Source organism: Pristiophorus japonicus, chromosome 5, assembly GCF_044704955.1.
Source record: "Pristiophorus japonicus isolate sPriJap1 chromosome 5, sPriJap1.hap1, whole genome shotgun sequence".
NCBI classification, from domain to species: domain Eukaryota; kingdom Metazoa; phylum Chordata; class Chondrichthyes; family Pristiophoridae; genus Pristiophorus; species Pristiophorus japonicus.
In genome coordinates this window covers 104832093-104850738 of record NC_091981.1, presented here as the reverse complement: position 1 = coordinate 104850738, position 18646 = coordinate 104832093, and the positions used below count along the sequence as shown (strand labels likewise).

General features: G+C 43.4%; 1 protein-coding gene across 2 annotated transcripts in view; it reads left to right on the top strand.

The window, feature by feature from the left end:
- hibadhb (3-hydroxyisobutyrate dehydrogenase b) overlaps positions 1-18646 on the top strand; it is a 219643-nt gene that overhangs the window by 23634 nt on the left and 177363 nt on the right. The gene's annotated exons all lie outside the window — the stretch shown is intronic.

Sequence of the window (18646 nt, the reverse complement as noted above, 5' to 3'; positions counted from 1 at the left end):
GTTTGGGTGGGGGGTGGGGGGGGTGGGTCATATCATCTGATTGGAAGTTGCAATATTTGTATCATTTGATTTACTTCTACAGACTGTGAAGCATTGTTTAGAAATTGTTTTACATTTAGTTTAACTGTATTCCAAGAGATTAGTTTACATTTAACTAACTCTTTTCACTCCAAGAAATCAAAAACTACAATTTAAAGGAATAATACTGTACTGTTTAAAAGGAAAATATTACCCTTTATTCTCAAAAAAAAAATTCTTCCCTTATCCTTCTCCAAAAGACATTGACTTCCTGGAGTACAGTTCCATGAGTGCCAGAAGGCCTCCAGGAAGTTGACCAAATGACAGTTATTTCTATGTGAGCCTGGATAGTGATAGCGGGAAGGCAATTTAATCATAGGGTTCATCACAGCTGAGTCCCAATCTGTGCTCATCCAATATCAGCAAATGTATACTTAGCAGCAGTGGTTATTGGCTGGCAAGTCACCAATGTTATGTGTGAATGCAATCACAGTATGTTGCCCTTATAGAATCAAGAACATAAGAAATAGGAGTAGGCCGTTTGGCCCCTTGAGCCTGCTCCACCATTCAACAAGATCATGGCTGATCTGATCATGGACTCAACTCCACTTCCCTGTCCACTCCCCAATCGTTCAAAAATCTGTCTATCTCCACCTTAAATATATTCAATGACCCAGCCTCCACAGCTCTCTGGGGCAGAGAATTCCACAGATTTACAACCCTCAGAGAAGAAATTCTACCTCATCTCAGTTTTAAATGGGCAACCCCTTATTCTGAAACTATGCCCCCTAGTTCTAGACTCCTCCATGAATGGAAACATCCTCTCTGCATCTACCTTGTTGAGCCCCCTCAGTATCTTTTATGTTTCAATAAGATCTCCTCTCATTCTTCTAAACTCCAATGAGTATCAGCCCAACCTACTCAACCTTTCCTCATAAATCAATCCCTTCATCTCAGAAATCAACCTAGTGAACCTTCTCTGAACTGCCTTCAATGCAATTATATATTTCCTGAAATAAGGAGACCGAAATTGTATGCAGTAGTCTAGGTATGGCTTCACCAATACTCTGTACAGTTGTAGCAGGACTTCTTTGCTTTTATACTCTATCCCCCTTGCAATAAAGGCCAACATTCCATTTGCCTTCCTGATTACTTGTTGTACCTGCATTCTAACTTTTTGTGTTTCATACACAAGGACCCCCAGGTCCCTCTACTTTTGTAATTTATCTCCATTTAAATAATAATTTGCTTTTTTATTTTTCCTGCCAAAGTGGATAACCGCACACTTTCCCACATTATACTCCATCTGCCTGTCTATCTCCCTTTTGAAGATTTTGTGTGTCCTCCTCACAACTTGCTTTCCCACCCATCTTTGTATCCAGCAAACTTTGTATAATCATACATCACGTTCGGCCCATCGTGCTTGTGCCGGCTCTTTGAAAGAGCTATCCAATTAGTCCCTCTTTCCTGCTCTTTCCCCATAGCCCTGCAATTTTCTCCCCTTCAAGTATTTATCCAATTCACTTTTGAATGTTACTTTTGAATCTGCTTCCACCACCCTTTCAGGCAGTGCATTCCAGCTTGTAATAACTTGCTGCGTGAAAACATTTCTCTTATCCCCCCTCTGGTTCTTTTGCCAATTAACTTAAATCTGTGTCCTCTGGTTACCAATCCTCCTGCCAGTGGAAACAGTTTCTTCCTATTTACTCTATCAAAACCCCTCATTATTTGAACACCTCTATTAAATCTCCTCATCACCTTCTCTGCTATCAGGAGGACAATCCCAGCTTCTCCAGTCTAACCACATAACTGAAGTCCCTCAACCCTGGTACCATTCTAGCAAATCTCCTCTGCACCCTCCCAAGGCCTTGACATCCTTCCTAAAGTGTGGTGCTCAGAATTGGATGCAATATTCCAGCTGAGGTCGAATCAGTGATCGATTTATAAAGATTTAACATAACCTCCTTGCATTTGTACTCTTAACAAATTCCATATTTTTTTTTAAAAAACAGCCTTATCAACTTGTTCTGCCACCTTCAAAGGTGTGTCGGTTCCAAAACCGCCTTTAAAATTGTACCATTTAGTTTATATTGCATCTCCTCATTCTTCTTCCATAATGCATCACTTCACATTTCTCTGCATTAAATTTCAGCTGCCATGTGTCTGTCCTTTTCACCAGTCTGTCTGTGTCCTCTTGAAATTTGCTACTATCCTCCTCACTATTTACTACATGTCCTAGTTTTGTGTCATCTGTGCAAACTTTAAATTATGCCCTGTATATCCAAGTCCAGGTCATTAATATATATCAAAAAGAGCAGTGGTCCTAATACCAATTCCTTGGGGACACCACTGCACACTTCCCTCCACTCTGAAAAATAATCCTTTACCATTACTCTCTGCTTTCTGTCCCTTAGCCAGTTTTGTATCCATGCTGCCACTGCCCCTCTAATCTCATGGGCTTCAACTTTGCTAACAAGTCGATGGCCCCTCCGAGCTGGGCGCCCGTTTTTCGCGCCGGAAAAAAAACACGCGATTCTGGAGCGCCCTGCAGCTCCATGTCTGCTTGGCGTGGCGCCCAGGGGGGGCGGAGCCTACCACTCGCGCCGATTTTGTAAGTGGGAGGGGGCGGGTACCATTTAAATTAGTTTTTTTTCCTGCCGGCAACCCTGCGCGTGCGCGTTGGAGCGTTCGCACACGCGCAGTGTGAAGGAAACATTGGCACTCGGCCATTTTTGTAGTTCTTTGTAGCTGTTTAATTTTTGAACATTTTTTAATAAAAGTACATTGCCATCAGCACATCAGCACTGAGGCTTCTTGCAGCAGTGAGAAGGCTGCAGGAAGCCTCAGAAAGTTGAGGCAGTCGTTTCCCGACGGCCTTCCCCCCCCCCCCCACCCCCCACCCCGCCGCCGTCGGGGAATGGCTGCTGAACTTGAGGCTTCCTGCAACCTTCTCACTATCTCCTTCCCGACCGTCTGGAACGGCTTCCTCCCCCCCCCCCCCCCCCCCCCCGGTTGCGTTCGGTCGGTCGGGCCCGCACTCCCCCCGCCCGTCGTCGGAAACAGCTTCCTCCTCCCCCCCGCGGGAACGAACGGCTGCCTCCTCCTCTCCCCCCCCCCCCCCCCCCCGCGGGAACGAATGGCTGCCTCAACTTGTGAGGCTTCCTGCAGCATTCTCCCTGGCTGAAGCACTTTCACAGGTGGGAAGATGGTTTATTTAATCTTTTCTTTGCTTATAAATTTTTATTCAGGTTGGATTTATTTGTATAAGTATAAATAATGATTTATTGTAGAATTTAATGACTTCCCTCCCCCCCCCCCCCCCCATTCTGGACGCCTAATTTGTAACCTGCGCCTGATTTTTCATGTGTAGACAAGGTTTTTTCAGTTCTACAAAAATCTTCACTTGCTCCATTCTAAGTTAGTTTGGAGTACGTTTTCACTGTGGAAACTTTGAAATCAGGCATCAGTGGCTGGACACGCCCCCTTTTTGAAGAAAAAATTCTGTTCCAAAGTGAAACTGTTCTAACTGACTAGAACTGCAGAAAAAAAAATGTGGAGAATTGCGATTTCTAAGATAGTCCGTTCTCCACCAGTTGCTCCTAAAAATCAGGCGCAAATCATGTGGAAACTTGGGCCCATAAAGTGTTGGTACTTTATCCAACACCTTTTGAAAGTCCATATACATGAACCACGCTACCCTCATCAACTCTCTCCGTTACTTAATAAAAGAACTCAATCATGTTAATCTTGCTTTGCCTTTAACAAATTCATGTTGGCTGTCAATTATCAGCCCATGTTTTTCCAAGTGACAAATTTTTCTCGGATTATTGTCTCTGAAAGTTTTCCCCACCACTGATGTTATGCTGACTAGCCTGTAATTACTGTGTTTATCCCTCTTCCCCGTTTTCTAACAGGGGTGTTAACATTTGCAACTCTCCAGGCCTCTGATATCACTCCAAAATCCAAGGAGGATTGAAAGGTTATGGCTAGAGCTTCTGCTATTTCCACCTCTACTTCCCTCAGCAACCTAGATGCACCCCATCTGGACTGGGTGACTTTTCTATTTTGAGCGCTGCCAACCTTTTAATTCACTCCTCTTCAGCTATTTTTATCCCATTCAGTAACTCTACTGCCTCCTACTCTACTGTGATATTGGTAGCATTTAGTACCTCAGCCATACCCTCTGCACGAGGGTCTCCTTTTTGGTCCCTAATTGGCCCCACCCTTCCTTTGATTACCCCTTTTACTATTTATATATTTATAAAAAGACTTGAATGTTCTTTTTTATGGTACTGATTGTCTTTGCCCCTCATTCCTTTTTTCACTTCTCCTCTGCACTTACTGTATTCTGCTTGTTTCTCTACTGTATGATGTATCGGACATGAACTTGTGAGCATGAATTTGACATGTTTGACATAGTCATCCCATTATCCTCCGTCACCATGTCTCCTCCATGGCCCAGCTGTGTGACTGCCCTTGTGTCATTGAATTTAGCTGTTGCAATACAATACCAGTAATGTATTTTCCTTCCATCACCACACAGAAACCTGTGGAGTTCCCCAAGCATCCATCCTAGGTGGGCTCCTCTCTCTCTTTATCTACATGCTGCCCCTTGGTGGCATCATCTGTAGGCACAAGATCAGTTTTGATAGGCTGATAAGAGGTCTACCTTTCTACCAATTCTCTCAACACCATGCTTGCCTGTGTGCTGGTGTTATGGATGAGCCAGCGTTTCTTCCAGTTGAAACATTGGTGTTGCTCGAATGGTAATTTCGCTAGTCGTGTGACTAGTAGTTGTCTGTGACAGTTCTTGAATTCAATTTCAAATGACACACTAGACAATGGCGGTACCGTTAATGTTCATTTAATCCCGATGTTGGAGAAGTCCAGAACCAGGGGATACAGTCTTAGGATAAGGGGTAAGCCATTTAGGACTGAGATGAGGAGAAACTTCTTCACTCAGAGTTGTTAACCTGTGGAATTCCTTGCTGCAGAGTGTTGTTGATGCCAGTTCATTGGATATATTCAAGAGGCAGTTAGATATGGCTAAAGGGATCAAGGGGTATGGAGAGAAAGCAGGAAAGGGGTACTGAAGGAATGATCAGCCATGATCTCATTGAATGGTGGTGCAGGCTCGAAGGGCTGAATGGCCTACTCCTGCACCTATTTTCTCTGTTTCTAAGAAGTAAAAGACTCACTACTTATACTTTATAGTTACCCAATAGGTCCGGTCTGTACTAACACTGTTCCGTCAAGGGTCTCTTCCCTGGCACCTACTTGTGTCTAGTGTTGCTCCTAGATTCTCACTATGGCCGTTCCAACCTATCTATCTTTATACCTTTCTTCTGTCTATTCTGTTCTAAACTAAACTGTTGAGTTGGCTCCAGTAAGTCTGAGGTAATCATGTCAGTAAGTCTAATGTAATCAGCTAAATTCGATGACCATTGTTTTGCCAATGTCTGGCCGATTTACTAGTAGCCTGCACCTGGCCTATTGTAACACAATTGGGGTGACTAGCTTTTTTCCTGCAGAAAATGGACAATGCATAATGGCCTATACTTCCACATTATTGGGACAACTGAAGTCATATGTTTGTCAGCTTCAATAAACTTTTCTCCCTTGCCACTGGCTCCATCCTCCTCCCTGGCTGCTCATTCAAGCTATGCACATTTTCAACGTCCTGTTTGACCCTGGATTGAGCTTCAAACCCCATATCTTATCCTTCACCAAATTTGCTTACTTCTGACATTGCTTGCCTCTGCCCGTATCTCATTACTACCACTGTTGAAACCCTTATCTGTGTTTTTTTCACCTCTAAACTCAGCTTGTTCAACTTTCTTCTGGCAGGCATCCTGACTGCCACCCTCCATAAACTCTAACTCGTGCAAAACTCTGCCACTCCCTTCTTGATCTGCACTGCGTACTGCTTGTCCATCAACTCCTGTTCTCGCTGACCTACACTGTCTCCCTCTCCATATCAATGCATTGAAATGACCGACAGTTCTTCATCTATAGACCCCTTCTCCACAGCCTTGCTCCATCCTGCCTTGCTGACTTCTTCCAGTCTTGTGTCCCCTCCAGTCCTCTAACACTGGTCGTCTTTATATCCTCCACCCTTTCCTCCCTCTGCACTATTGGTGGCACAGCCTTGAATTATCTCTACTTTCTGTAACTTCCTCCCTAAGCACCTCCTCTCTACTTTTTAAACAGCTTCCTCGAAAGCCATCTTTTGGTCACCACTCTCATTTCTTCTACAATGACGTTATTGGCACCTTTATTCCTTTCTGAAGCACCTTTTAGACATTTTCTGACATTAACATGAACAAAATATTACTCAAGTGGTACTTTAAATGACAATGAAATTTGTAGAGTGACTCACTAGAGGGTTTCAATCACATTGACTTTGCATGAAATGGAAAATGCATTTGAGGACAGAATGGGTATCCGCAATCAAGGTCTGCTGACATTCGTTGTCTTGGCTCATGCATGAATAGGTGCTGGAGGACTGGTGATGCACATGAGTCGCATTGAATCATCACTCTCGGGTAGTGGTGTGGGAGGAGATGGAGGTCAACTTTGTTTTCAAAATTACTGTTTATTAGATATAGGAAGAGTTTCTATACAACAACAACTTGCATTTAGAGATAGAACCTTTTAATGTACTAAAACATCCCAAAGTGCTTCATAGAGGTGTAAGCAATAAATGGATGCTAAGCAGGACTGGTTACAAAGGACTCACTGGGTCTGGTGAAAATATTAAATAAGTACTTTGCATCAGTCTTCACCCTAGAAGATGATGCTCAACTATTACAATTTAATAATACCAACAAAACTAGTAATATTAACATAGATGAAAATATTGTTTTAGAAAGAATTAAGAACTTGAAAATAGATGTTAAACTAAATAATGGGTCTATATTTACCTGGGTCTGTCTTGTCACCTTTTTTCAAGATGAACACTTTCCATTTGGATCCTTTGGGTTTTAACCTATCCGAAAGCAAAAATGAGAAGAATCTGTTCCTCATCTGCTCTTTCGTCCGTTTATAGTTCTTCCTTAGCATTGCCAGTCCAATGATAGCCACCCGAGGGACCCCCAGGAGATGAGGCATCTGGCTGTATTTTTAATAGCTCACTGTACTCTGGAATGGTTCCTATAGACTGGAAGGAGGCTAATTAGTATCTTTATAAAAAGGTGACAAGTCACACCCGGGTAAATATTTAATTTATTTAATTTAACATTAGTAATAGGTAAGATGCTTGAAGGAATCATTAGGGATGCAATATATGAATACTTGGATAGAGAGGGACATATTGGGGACACCCAACATTGCAATGTTCCCTCTAATTTTTTTTTGCACTGAGTGGGCCACAAACTTCTTTGAGCGTGACCTTTCCGCCGTGGGCAATTTTTACAATGACAGCAACCACTTAAAAGCATATATATAGTAATGCCACATTGCCACCCCACTGACTCAAATCATGAGACAATCTCACAAGGTTCTATACAAGTTTAGCATAACTTCTCTGCTTTTGAATTCTATTCCTCTAGAAATTAACCCCAGTCTTTTATTTGCATTTTTATGGCTTTTTTAACCTGCGTTGCTACTTTTAATGATTTCTGAGGCTATACCCCTAGATCCCATTACACTTCTGCCCCATTTAGACTCATATTTTCCAAAGTATAGGTAGCTTCCTTATTCCTCCTACCAAAATGCACCATCTCACACTTGCCTATATTGAAATCCATTTGTCATTTACATGCCCATTCTGTGAGTTTGTTTACAGTAGAATTAATTAAAAGCTTTTAGTTCGTCATGTACAAACTCACTTTAAAAAAAAAATAAATACTTGTCGGAAATGACTAGGATATAAAAGAACTGCATAATAATGCATTAGCACTGAAGAAGTCACTCAGTTACATGGTTATGCATCGACATACAATCCAAAAACCCAAGATGAGCTGAAAGAGGCATATATCTATTCGTGCAATTCTTATTAATTTTAAAGTTTTCAACATATTGGCCCTCATGTCACGATAGCAATGGCTGCACAAGCAGCAGGAGCAGCGGCTTTCCTATGGCGCTGACGTGCTCTACGTCCAAATACATTGATTAGAATATTAATCACAATACAACCAGACAACCAACAAGTATAAAGTGTTGTAGTTCTTTAGTTCATAGCATTAAAAATGGTATCCGTATTTTCAACTTCAATCACTTCCATTTATAAACATGGTCTTTTTGAACCAGTACATTCCCCATATAACATGTCAGAAATGCAGCACTTATTCACAAATGCAGAAAAGCACAAACAATTTGCATCACCAAATTAAAAACAAAAAGCAGGAAAAGCTATGATTTAACAGAAATAAACAAACATTCATCTTCTTGGACCGGAGAGCCAATCAGACGGACTTGGAAATGTTTACTAATATGTTGATGTAAAGATGTTAATTTACAAATTTTGCTTCTAATGTTTTTCTCTCACAGTCTTCACAGTATTAATCCCTGCTCTTATCATGAAAAGTGTTGAATTATTTTAGGTACTTCACAATTAAATAGCAGGAAACCAACTTCATTGTACTCTCAATTTTTAATCTTCTATTTCAAACATTTATACCAAATCAAAATTGTACATTATCAGTTTAACCCAAGTATTTTCTGTGTTTTTCTCAATAAATAATGGTTTCTTCTAAAGTAGCCACCTGCAATTTTTATATATTATTTCATAACTGTTGTTTCTATTAACACTGCACTAAACGTTAGAGGAAATCTATATTTACATTATTCCTGAGACTTGCTAAGTCTACAGAACAACAAACAAAATAAAATAGTTATGCTATTCTCATTTTTTGGTTCTCTCCCTAAATGTCTTACTTTTTATTGACTTTAAAAAATATTAATATGTAACTCCTACAAATCTTCCTCCGTCCTCAACAGCATGGTTTCATATTTGTGTAAAGCTGCTCACTTCAGTCGATCATTCAAAATCAAATATTGAGAAATTTTAATTTTAAAACATAGGCTTAATTTTCCCCAGTGATTTGCAGTTTTTTTTGAGCAGGCTGCCTTTTCTGGCCTAACTTAAAAATCCAGAGTTTCCCCAATCAATTTGCACCAGTGTAACTCATTTAGTTACGATTTTTTTAGATAAGTTTTTTTTTCTCAAAAGGGGGCATAACCAGCCACCTACGCCAATTCTGGCCATTTAGGCAAGTTTGGCCAGCTGATAGTTACTCTATTTCTGCTTACGCCAACTTATGTGGCCTCCCCAGAATACCCTTCCCGAGAGTTAAAGAAATCGGCACAAGTAAGTAAATTGGAGGACATTTGGCCTTGGCTAGGGGTGAGGAGTGGACCAGGAGGGCAATTGGGCCAGGGTCGGTGGGGGAGGGAGCAGATGGACCAGAAAGCTTGGAATTAAGTAGGGAGAACTAACAGTTAAACTCCTTTGGCCCAATTGAATATACTTTGCCATGCTATCGGAGGTTGCCCCCCCCCCCGTCCCGGAGACAGTAAAATTTAGCCTGATAAAACAAGAAATAAGTCTGATCTGATTGTCCTAAACGTTATAATAATTAAGGGGTCCTCCCACACGAGCCAAACCTTTGATCCACAACATGGTGGAGGCATATAAAAATAAAAATTATAAAAAATAATAAAATCGGCGGTTTCGGCCGTATACAGACAGGCTCCAACAAGCAGCGGCAGACTAACAGTGGACTCAACGGCAGTAAATAAGCAGCAGACCCGATCTCCACCGATTTTAAAAGCTGCATTAAATCAGCTTCTCCCCCAGACAATTTAAATATAGTTTACAAAAGTATAAATGAGTAAACTTATAAAATCGGGACACAGACTGAGACAGCCTGCAGCGTGCTGGGACAAATCAGCATTTGGTCTAACAGTGGATATAACTCCCCAGTTCCAGCAGACTGATTCCATAGACTTTTAAAGCTGAGCTAAACTTGGAGCTGTACTGCGCCTGCGCATCCATTGCAGTGACGTCAAAAATGCAAGTTTTTTTTCCCGCACATACGCAGAAGGCCCGGCTGCGTTTTTCGGCGCAGACAGCAGGCTCCGCAGCCCGAGGCAACTGGACACGCTGCGCGGCTCGGGATTGCAGTTTAAAGATCGGAGACAGTTAGTACAATTATTTCTTGCGTATTTCTGGACCTAAAAACCCGGCGTAACGGGCTTGGGCAAAATTGAGCCCATTATAAACAATTCAGAGCCTCTTGAAAAGCATTTGGACTTCAAGACCTAGTTAAAACTTGTTTAGCTCTCGTTCCACCACCCCCCCCCCCCCCCTCCCCGCCTCCCCCCTCCCCTGTTATGCATGTGAGCAGGGAAAAAGCTCAACATTCATATATCCTTCAGGGAAAGGCATTAACGATGCTGTTGATGGAAAGAGATTTTGGCATTCTAGTGCATACATCTTTAAAGGTACATGAGCAATGCCGTGAATTGATTGATAGAGCAAATAGAGTGTTGGGGTGTATCCATAGGACAATTGAGCACAAGACGAAGCATACTCTTTTGTCCTTGTGTAAGACCTTAGTCAGGCCGCACTTGCAATACTGTGTCCAGTTTGGTCTTCTCACGTGGCTGATATTGAGGCTTTGGAGAGGGTGCAGAGGAGGGCCAGTAGATTAATTACCAGCCTAAAGCATCTTAGTTATCAAGAGGCTAAAAGAGTTGGGACTCTACATGTTAGAGAAGTGTAGACTTAGAGGTGATCTGATTGAAGTTTATAAGGTAATGAAGGGAATGAATTTTGTTCCAGCTGACAGTTTATTTCAATTAAATAGGTTAGGCAGGACCAGGGATCACAAATGTAAGTTGTATAAGACTAGATCTAGGATAAATATCATGAGGTGGTTCTTTTCCCAGAGAATAGTGGACCTCTATCAGGTTGCCATCTGGTGTGATGGATGTGGACTAGCTGAATTCCTTCAAACGAGAGCTGGATTTGTTTCTGGCTGGGACGGATTAGCTCTTATAGAAGGTAGGTACTGCATGGAATTCAGGGCCAGAGTGATGTCCTGGACTAGTTTTGATCGCCTAGATGGGTTGGAGACTAAGAGAGATACGAGTGGAGTTGTGGGATATGGATATTGGTTTGGCATGTTGTCGTCGTCATCATCGGCAGTCCCTCGAAATCGAGGAAGACTTGCTTCCTCTCTAAAAGTGAGTTCTCAGGTGACTGAACAGTCCAATACGGGAATTACAGTCTCTGTCAAAGGTGGGACAGACAGTCGTTGAAAGGGTATGTGGGGAGTTTGGTTTGCCGCACGCTCCTTCCGCTGCCTGCATTTGTTTTATGCTCTCGGCGATGAGACTCGAGGTGCTCATTGCCATCCCGGATGCTCTCCCTCCAGTTAGGGCGGTGTAGGAGTTCCGAGTAGAGCGCTTGAATTTGATAGGTGACAGCATGTTCAAGTATTTTGTAGTGGAGAGGAAATGACGTTTGGAGATGGAATGGTAGTTTGCAAGGTCAGAGGGGTTGATGGTGGTTATTCGATGAGAAGGGATGATAACAGCAGTTTTGAAAAGGAGGGGAAAAGAGTACCTGAGGAGAGGGAACTATTTGCAATGTCAGCTAGCAGGCGACTAGGAAAAAAAAGTTGTGTGGTGAAACAATTTAGTGGAATTGGGTCATGCATGCAGGAGGTGGGTATTGTGGCGAGATGAGCTCAGAAGGGGCTTGGGGGAAGATTCAAGAGAAGCTAGACAGATGTGGGTTCTGAGCTAGGGCAGGAGGGAGCCTGGGGAAGTAGCAAAGGCAGCTGAGCAGATGGTCTTGATTGTGGTCACAAAGAAGTCTCTGAGCTCCTTGCATTTGTTGTTGGTTGGGGGAGAAAAGTTTATGGAGATTGTTAGTAGTGTCGAAAAGAAGCCAGGAGTTATTTTTGCTTTTTAAGATGATCCTAAGGTCCTTGCTATCTTTGGCTGAGGAGAATGAGGCCTGATGTGGTCCAAAAGATCTGGTGATAGATAACTAAGCCAGTTATGTGCCAGATATGCCGAGGTTGGCCCCTTGGTCTTGAGGGAATGTCGGACCATACCAGGGGGCAAGAAGACAGTTGATGCTTTGCTGGGGACAAAGGTGAAGGAATGGCTGAGTAAGTTGATGATTGCTGAAGTATCATGGAGAATGGAGTGCCAAAGGCTAGGCATTTGGGAGTTTGAAAGTGCATGGGGAGATTAAAAAAAATCTATAATAGGATTTTCTTATGAAGAGTTGGGAAGGAGTAATCGTCAGCAAAGTATTACTGCATTTACTCATCTGGTATCCAATCAATGTACAAACAGTTAGTGCAAGTTTTAGCAAAATGTACCATAATATTCATTTGTTTAGATGAAGAAAAGCCAGTGGTTGAAGTACTAATTTTTGGTTTGCATACTTGCAATGCATTTTCCCAAAAAAGGCCTCATTCTTCAGAGTAACGACCCTGTTTGTGACTAAAATAATTAACGGTTTGATAAGAATTGTTGGTTTATACAGAGTAACCTGTATTATCTGCTACAAGGAAGGCAAGTACAACACAAATATCAAAAGAAGCTGTGCATTGAGGTGATCTCACCTGAGGTTTTGACCTGTGAAAATTCTGGCAGATATCGGGATGTTGGATAATAAGCACTATAATAGAAATTCGACTGTGCTTTTGTTGGTAGCAATAAACTTAATAAAATGCATTAACGTGTTCTTATCCTTTAACTGTTTTCTTTATTGATTATGGTACTGATGCTACAAAAAATTAGTGTAACAATGGGAATTAGTGTGGTCATTGGCCTTGAATTCAGAGCTGCAATATTCTGACAATGGACCTGTAATTGTGTCCTCCCTCTTGTGCTCCAATAATAAACTACTACCAGTATTGATTTATCAGGATCAAGGGGTCTGGAGAGAAAGCAGGAAAGGGGTACTGAGGGAATGATCAGCCATGATGTTATTGAATGGCGGTGCAGGCTCAAAGGGCCGAATGGCCTACTACTGCACCTATTTTCTATCTCTAATCTTTTGATTTTAAAAACTATTCAATAGCTAAGTGGTTTGATAGAAATAGTAAATAGATTGCTGGTGTTTCTGTGGCTGTCATTCAATTTTTTAAATTGACGTGAATAAGTAAGCTGTGTAGGCATTACTGTTCTCTTTGGTGAATTACAATCTGTTCAAGTTCCAGTCGTTGGAGATAAAACAATGGGAAGATCTCTTTGGGAAGTACAATCTACTCTTAATTTGGAGTTGCTCAATTCAAATTAACCATTTATTCAGATTGAAATCATGTAAAACCTGATAGAGATCTTTAAAATAATGTAAGGGTTTAATAGGACGGACAGAGAGAAAATATTTTGACTTGAGACCGGGTGGGGGCACGGGGAGGTGATAGCTGAGGCAAATTGCATAGATGCATTTAAGGGGAAGCTAGATAAACATGAGGGAGAAAGTAATAGAAGGATATGCTGTTAGGGTTAGATGAAGAGCGGTGGGAGGGGGCACGTGTGAAGCACAAATGCCAGCATAGACCATTTGGACCAAATAGCCTGTTGCTGTGCTGTAGAGTCTATGAGCTAGAATTTGATCAAAAATCACCACTGCTGGATTGCCGCCCAAAAAACCGCTGATTATTCAATTAAGGCTGGCAGAAAATTGATCAAAAAATGGAAAAAATTACGCCTGCCGGGAAAAATCAGCCTTGCACGCGGATTCATAGAAAAATAGAAACATAGAAAATAGGACCTCCCCTTTTACTAATCTGTCACCATTCAGATAATAATCTGCCTTCCTGTTTTTACCACCAAAGTGGATAACCTCACATTTATCAACATTATACCACATCTGCCATGTATTTGCCCACTCACATAACCTGTCCAAGTCACCCTGCAGCCTCTTAGCATCCTCCTCACAGCTCACACTGCCCCCCAGCTTAGTGTCATCTGCAAACTTGGAGATATTACATTCAATTCCTTCATCTAAATCATTAATGTATATTGTAAATAACTGGGGTCCCAGCACTGAACCTTGCGGTACCCCACTAGTCACTGCCTGCCATCCTGAAAAGGACCAGTTTATTCCTACTCTTTGTTTCCTGTCTGCCAACCAGTTCTCTATCCACGTCAGTACATTACCCCCAATACCATGTGCTTTAATTTTGCACACTAATCTCTTGTCAAAAGCCTTTTGAAAGTCTAAATATACCACATCCACTGGCTCCCCCTTGTCCACTCTACTAGTTACATTCTCAAAAAATTCCAGAAGATTTGTCAAGCATGATTTCTCTTTCATAAATCCATGCTGACTTGGACCGATCCAGTCACTGCTTTCCAAATGCGCTGCTATTACATCTTTAATAATTGATTCCAACATTTCCCTCTCCACCAATGTCAGGCTGACCGGTCTATAATTCCCTGTTTTCTCTCTCCCTCCTTTCTTAAAAAGTGGGGTTACACTAGCTACCCTCCAGTCCATAGGAGCCGATCCAGAGTCTATAGAATGTTGAAAATGACCCCAATACACCCACTATTTCTAGGGCCACTTCCTTAAGTACACTGGGATGCAGACTGTCAGGCCCTGGGGATTTATTGGCCTTCAATTCCATCAATTTTTGTAACACAATTTGTTGACTAATAAGGATTTTCTTTAGTTCCTCCTTCTCACTAGACCCTCGGTCCCCTAGTATTTCCGGAAGGTTATTTGTGTCTTCCTTACTGAAGACAGAACCAAAGTATTTGTTCAATTGGTCTGCCATTTCTTTGTTCCCCATTATAAATTCACCTGATTCTGACTGTAAGGGACCCACATTTATCTTCACTAATCTTTTTCTCTTCTTGTATCTGTAGAAGCTTTTGCAGTCAGTTTTTACGTTCCCTGCCAGCTTACTCTCATATTCTATTTTCCCCCTCCTAATTAAACCCTTTGCCCTCTGCTGAATTCTAAATTTCTCCCAGTCCTCAGGTTTTCTGCTTTTTTTGGATACTTTATATGCCTCTTCCTTGAATTTAACACTATCCCTAATTTCCCTTGTAAGCCAAGGTTGAGCCACCATCCCCGTTTTATTTTTACGCCAGACAGGGATGTACAATTGCTGAAGTTCATCCATGTAATCTTTAAATGTCTTGGAGGGAAACGTGATCCTGGTCAAATTGGGCAGTACTTACTCAAAATTTAGTTCGAGGCTGTGAGTTGGGCCTAGGGAGGGGGAAAACCACACACTATTTATTTTTCCAAAAAACAAAAAAACAAAAATCTGAAAACATTCACAGGACCCTTCTACACTGAATCGCTGCAAAATAATTTTAAAAAAACCTTTCACTTACCTTTTTTTGCAGGGTTTCTTACTTACCGCTGATCAAAGGGCTGCTCCAGCTGGTTTCTCATGGGCGGTATTTTTTCTCTTGGCTACAGAACACCGTTATCATCAAACTCGGGCGGTGGTGGGTTTTTCAGTCTTCCACACCGGCGGTCCGCTCCCCAGTGGTATTTCGAAACCACTGGCGGGACACTTTGATGAAACTTGCACCAGGTGTTTTTCAAGCGAAAAACAGGAATACTGCTGAGAAGCTCGGTGGAAATGGTGATCAAATTCTCCAGCCCTATGAAACTCTATGTAAAACATAATCCATTGAAAATGCTTTGAAAACTTGTGGCTTAATTCAAACCTCTTAATTCAAATTATTGCTTCATTTGAGTTCCCACCTCGAATGGGTGCTGACCAATGAAATCTGTTGCTTAATTCAAATTCAACCCCATAATCAATATCAGGTGCATAGGTGTGGCAGCCCTCGCCCCAATGAATGCTGTGCATCATTGAGTTGAAATGGGGAGGAGTTTGAGAGCTTGGCTAGATTGACGCCTAAAATAAATTGCCTTTATTAGCCGAGGCATAGAATATACAAGCGGGGGGGGGAAATATGCTTGAACTGTATAAAACACTGATTAGGCCACAGCTGGACTACTGCGTGCAGTTCTGGTCACTGCATTACAGGAAGGACGTGATTGCACTGGAGAGGGTACAGAGGAGATTTATGAGGATGTTGCCGGAAGTGGAGAACCTTAGCTAGGAGGACAGATTGGAAAGGCTGGGTTTGTTTTCAGTGGAACAGAGGAGGCTAAGGGGAGACCTCATTGAGGTGTATAAAATTATGAGGGCCTAGATATAGTGGCTAGAAAGGCCCTATTTCCCTTAGCAGAGGGGTCCATAACCAGGGGGCATAAATTTAATGTAATTGGTAGAAGGTTTAGAGGAGATTTGAGGGGAAATTTCTTCACGCAGAGGGTTTTGGGGGTCTGGAACTCACTACCTGAAAGAGGCAGAAACCTCAACACATTTAAAAAGTACTTGGATGTGCACTTGAAGTGCCGTAACCTTCAGGGTTATGGACCTAGCGCTGGAAAGTGGGATTAGGCTGGGTAGTCTCTTGTTGGCCGGCACGGACACGATGAGCCGAAATGGCCTCCTTCTGTGCTGTAAACTTATATGATTCTATGATTTCTAGTCCAGTAACATAACCACTATACTACCATCCACTGCTGATGAGCCAGTCAGCACACATTATGTTCACACTGGAGCAGGATACGAGAGTGCAGCCAGTGCCCAGGGAACCCTCCCCCAGCATCAGTCAGCGGATTTCAGAACAGGGTATTCGGAGAGGGTAAAAAAACTTAGAAAGTAAAAATAACAAAAGTCAAACTACTAAGGTCATAAAAAGGTAGGACAATGGATACATGTTCAGTGGCGTGAGGGGGCTTTACTCCAGCACTCAGCCATCGACAGCCAACTTGATTTAGCCGAATATATTTTGTTCACTGTCGTAACAAAAACGGTAATGAGAAAATAAAGAGGCAAGACTACAGAAAGCCCGGGGCCACCAACAGTTTCACTCCTCCCGGCTGGTTCGGGAATACATCTTCTAGGAAGTGATATATATGACCGACTGCAATCTCCAACAGGTCAACCTGGATTATTGATTGACATGGAAATTGTTGGCCTTTGGGAGCATGCTGCTGCTGGTGAGAGTGAGGAAGAGGTTCAAGTAATTGGATCCAGTGAGCAACAACAACAACGTAGAGGAATCAGCCCTCATTACGGCCACGGCATCCAGTTTCATGCTAAAGAAGTGGTTAACAACTATGTGGATGACCCAAAGGAACTTTTCTCTGAGCTAAATAGAGTAATGGGGTACTGAAGTTGCATGTTCAGCCATGAACTCATTGAATGGCGGTGCAGGCTCAAAGGGCCGAATGGCCTACTCCTGCACCTATTTTCTATGTTTCTAGTCACTTTTATGCATAAATGTGCTGCCAGCAGGAAGCAAACTGAGTATTTTGCAAAATAACTGAATTTTGCATTTGCCTCCAATTTTGACTGCTGCTGGGCCAGCTGCTACTCTTCCAGGTTGCAGGCATTTGACGCAGAGTACACATAAGCTTATACTGCCTGTCCCTGTCCTCTGATGCGCCTGGGCTTGCTGGCTTCTCTTTGGTGGTGGGAAACTGGCATTTTACTTGTTAAAGGGCTCATAATAAATAAAAATTATTCAACAGATATTAAGTGTTGTAAGTACTTTAAAAAGTGGAAAGTACTGAAAGTGTGGTCTGAGCAGTGCCCTGCCCTGTGCAGTTTGATCATGACATCCTCTAACTTGTATTCTGCTGCTTTGGTTACAATGGGGTCAAGTTTCGGGCCGCGCCTAGAACGGTGCAGCCCCGCGACCCATGCCTAATTTCTGGGCTGAAAACCGCACCAAAAACTTCGGTATTCTCCACTCCCTCAGGTTGATCCAGGCCCTCGGCGTGGCGCAGAACAAGCTGTGGGGAGGGGGAGGGAGGGGGTGGGGGCGGAGCCAGGTCCCTGCGCTGAAAACAGTGCCGGGACCGCTGCACATGCACGCTACAGTGTAAGCAGTACACAGGGACAGGCAGTATAAGCTTATATGTACTCTGCGTCAAATGCCCCCGCCCCCCCACTCTTCCCTTCCCACCCCCTCTCCCTTCCCCCCCCTCTCTCTTCCCTTCCCCCCCCTCTCTCTTCCCTTCCCCCCCCTCTCTCTTCCCTTCCCCCTCTCTTCCCTTCCCCCCCCCCTCTCTTCCCTTCCCCCCCCTCTCTTCCCTTCCCCCCTCTCTTCCCTTCCCCCCCTCTCTTCCCTTCCCCTCCTCTCTTCCCTTCCCCCCCTCTCTTCCCTCCCCCCCCTCTCTTCCCTTCCCCCCCTCTCTCTTCCCTTCCCCCCCCTCTCTTCCCTTCCCCCCCCTCTCTCTTCCCTTCCCCCCCTCTCTCTTCCCTTCCCCCCCTCTCTCTTCCCTTCCCCCCCTCTCTCTTCCCTTCCCCCCTCTCTCTTCCCTTCCCCCCCTCTCTTCCCTTCCCCCCCTCTCTTCCCTTCCCCCCTCTCTTCCCTTCCCCCCTCTCTTCCCTCACCCCCCTCTCTTCCCTCCCCCCCCCCTCTCTTCCCTTCCCCCCCCTCTCTTCCCTTCCCCCCCTCTCTTCCCTTCCCCCCCCCCTCTCTTCCCTTCCCCCCCTCTCTTCCCTTCCCCCCCTCTCTTCCCTTCCCCCCCTCTCTTCCCTTTCCCCCCCCTCTCTTCCCTTCCCCCCCTCTCCTTTCCCCTTCCCCCCCTCTCTTCCCTTCCCCC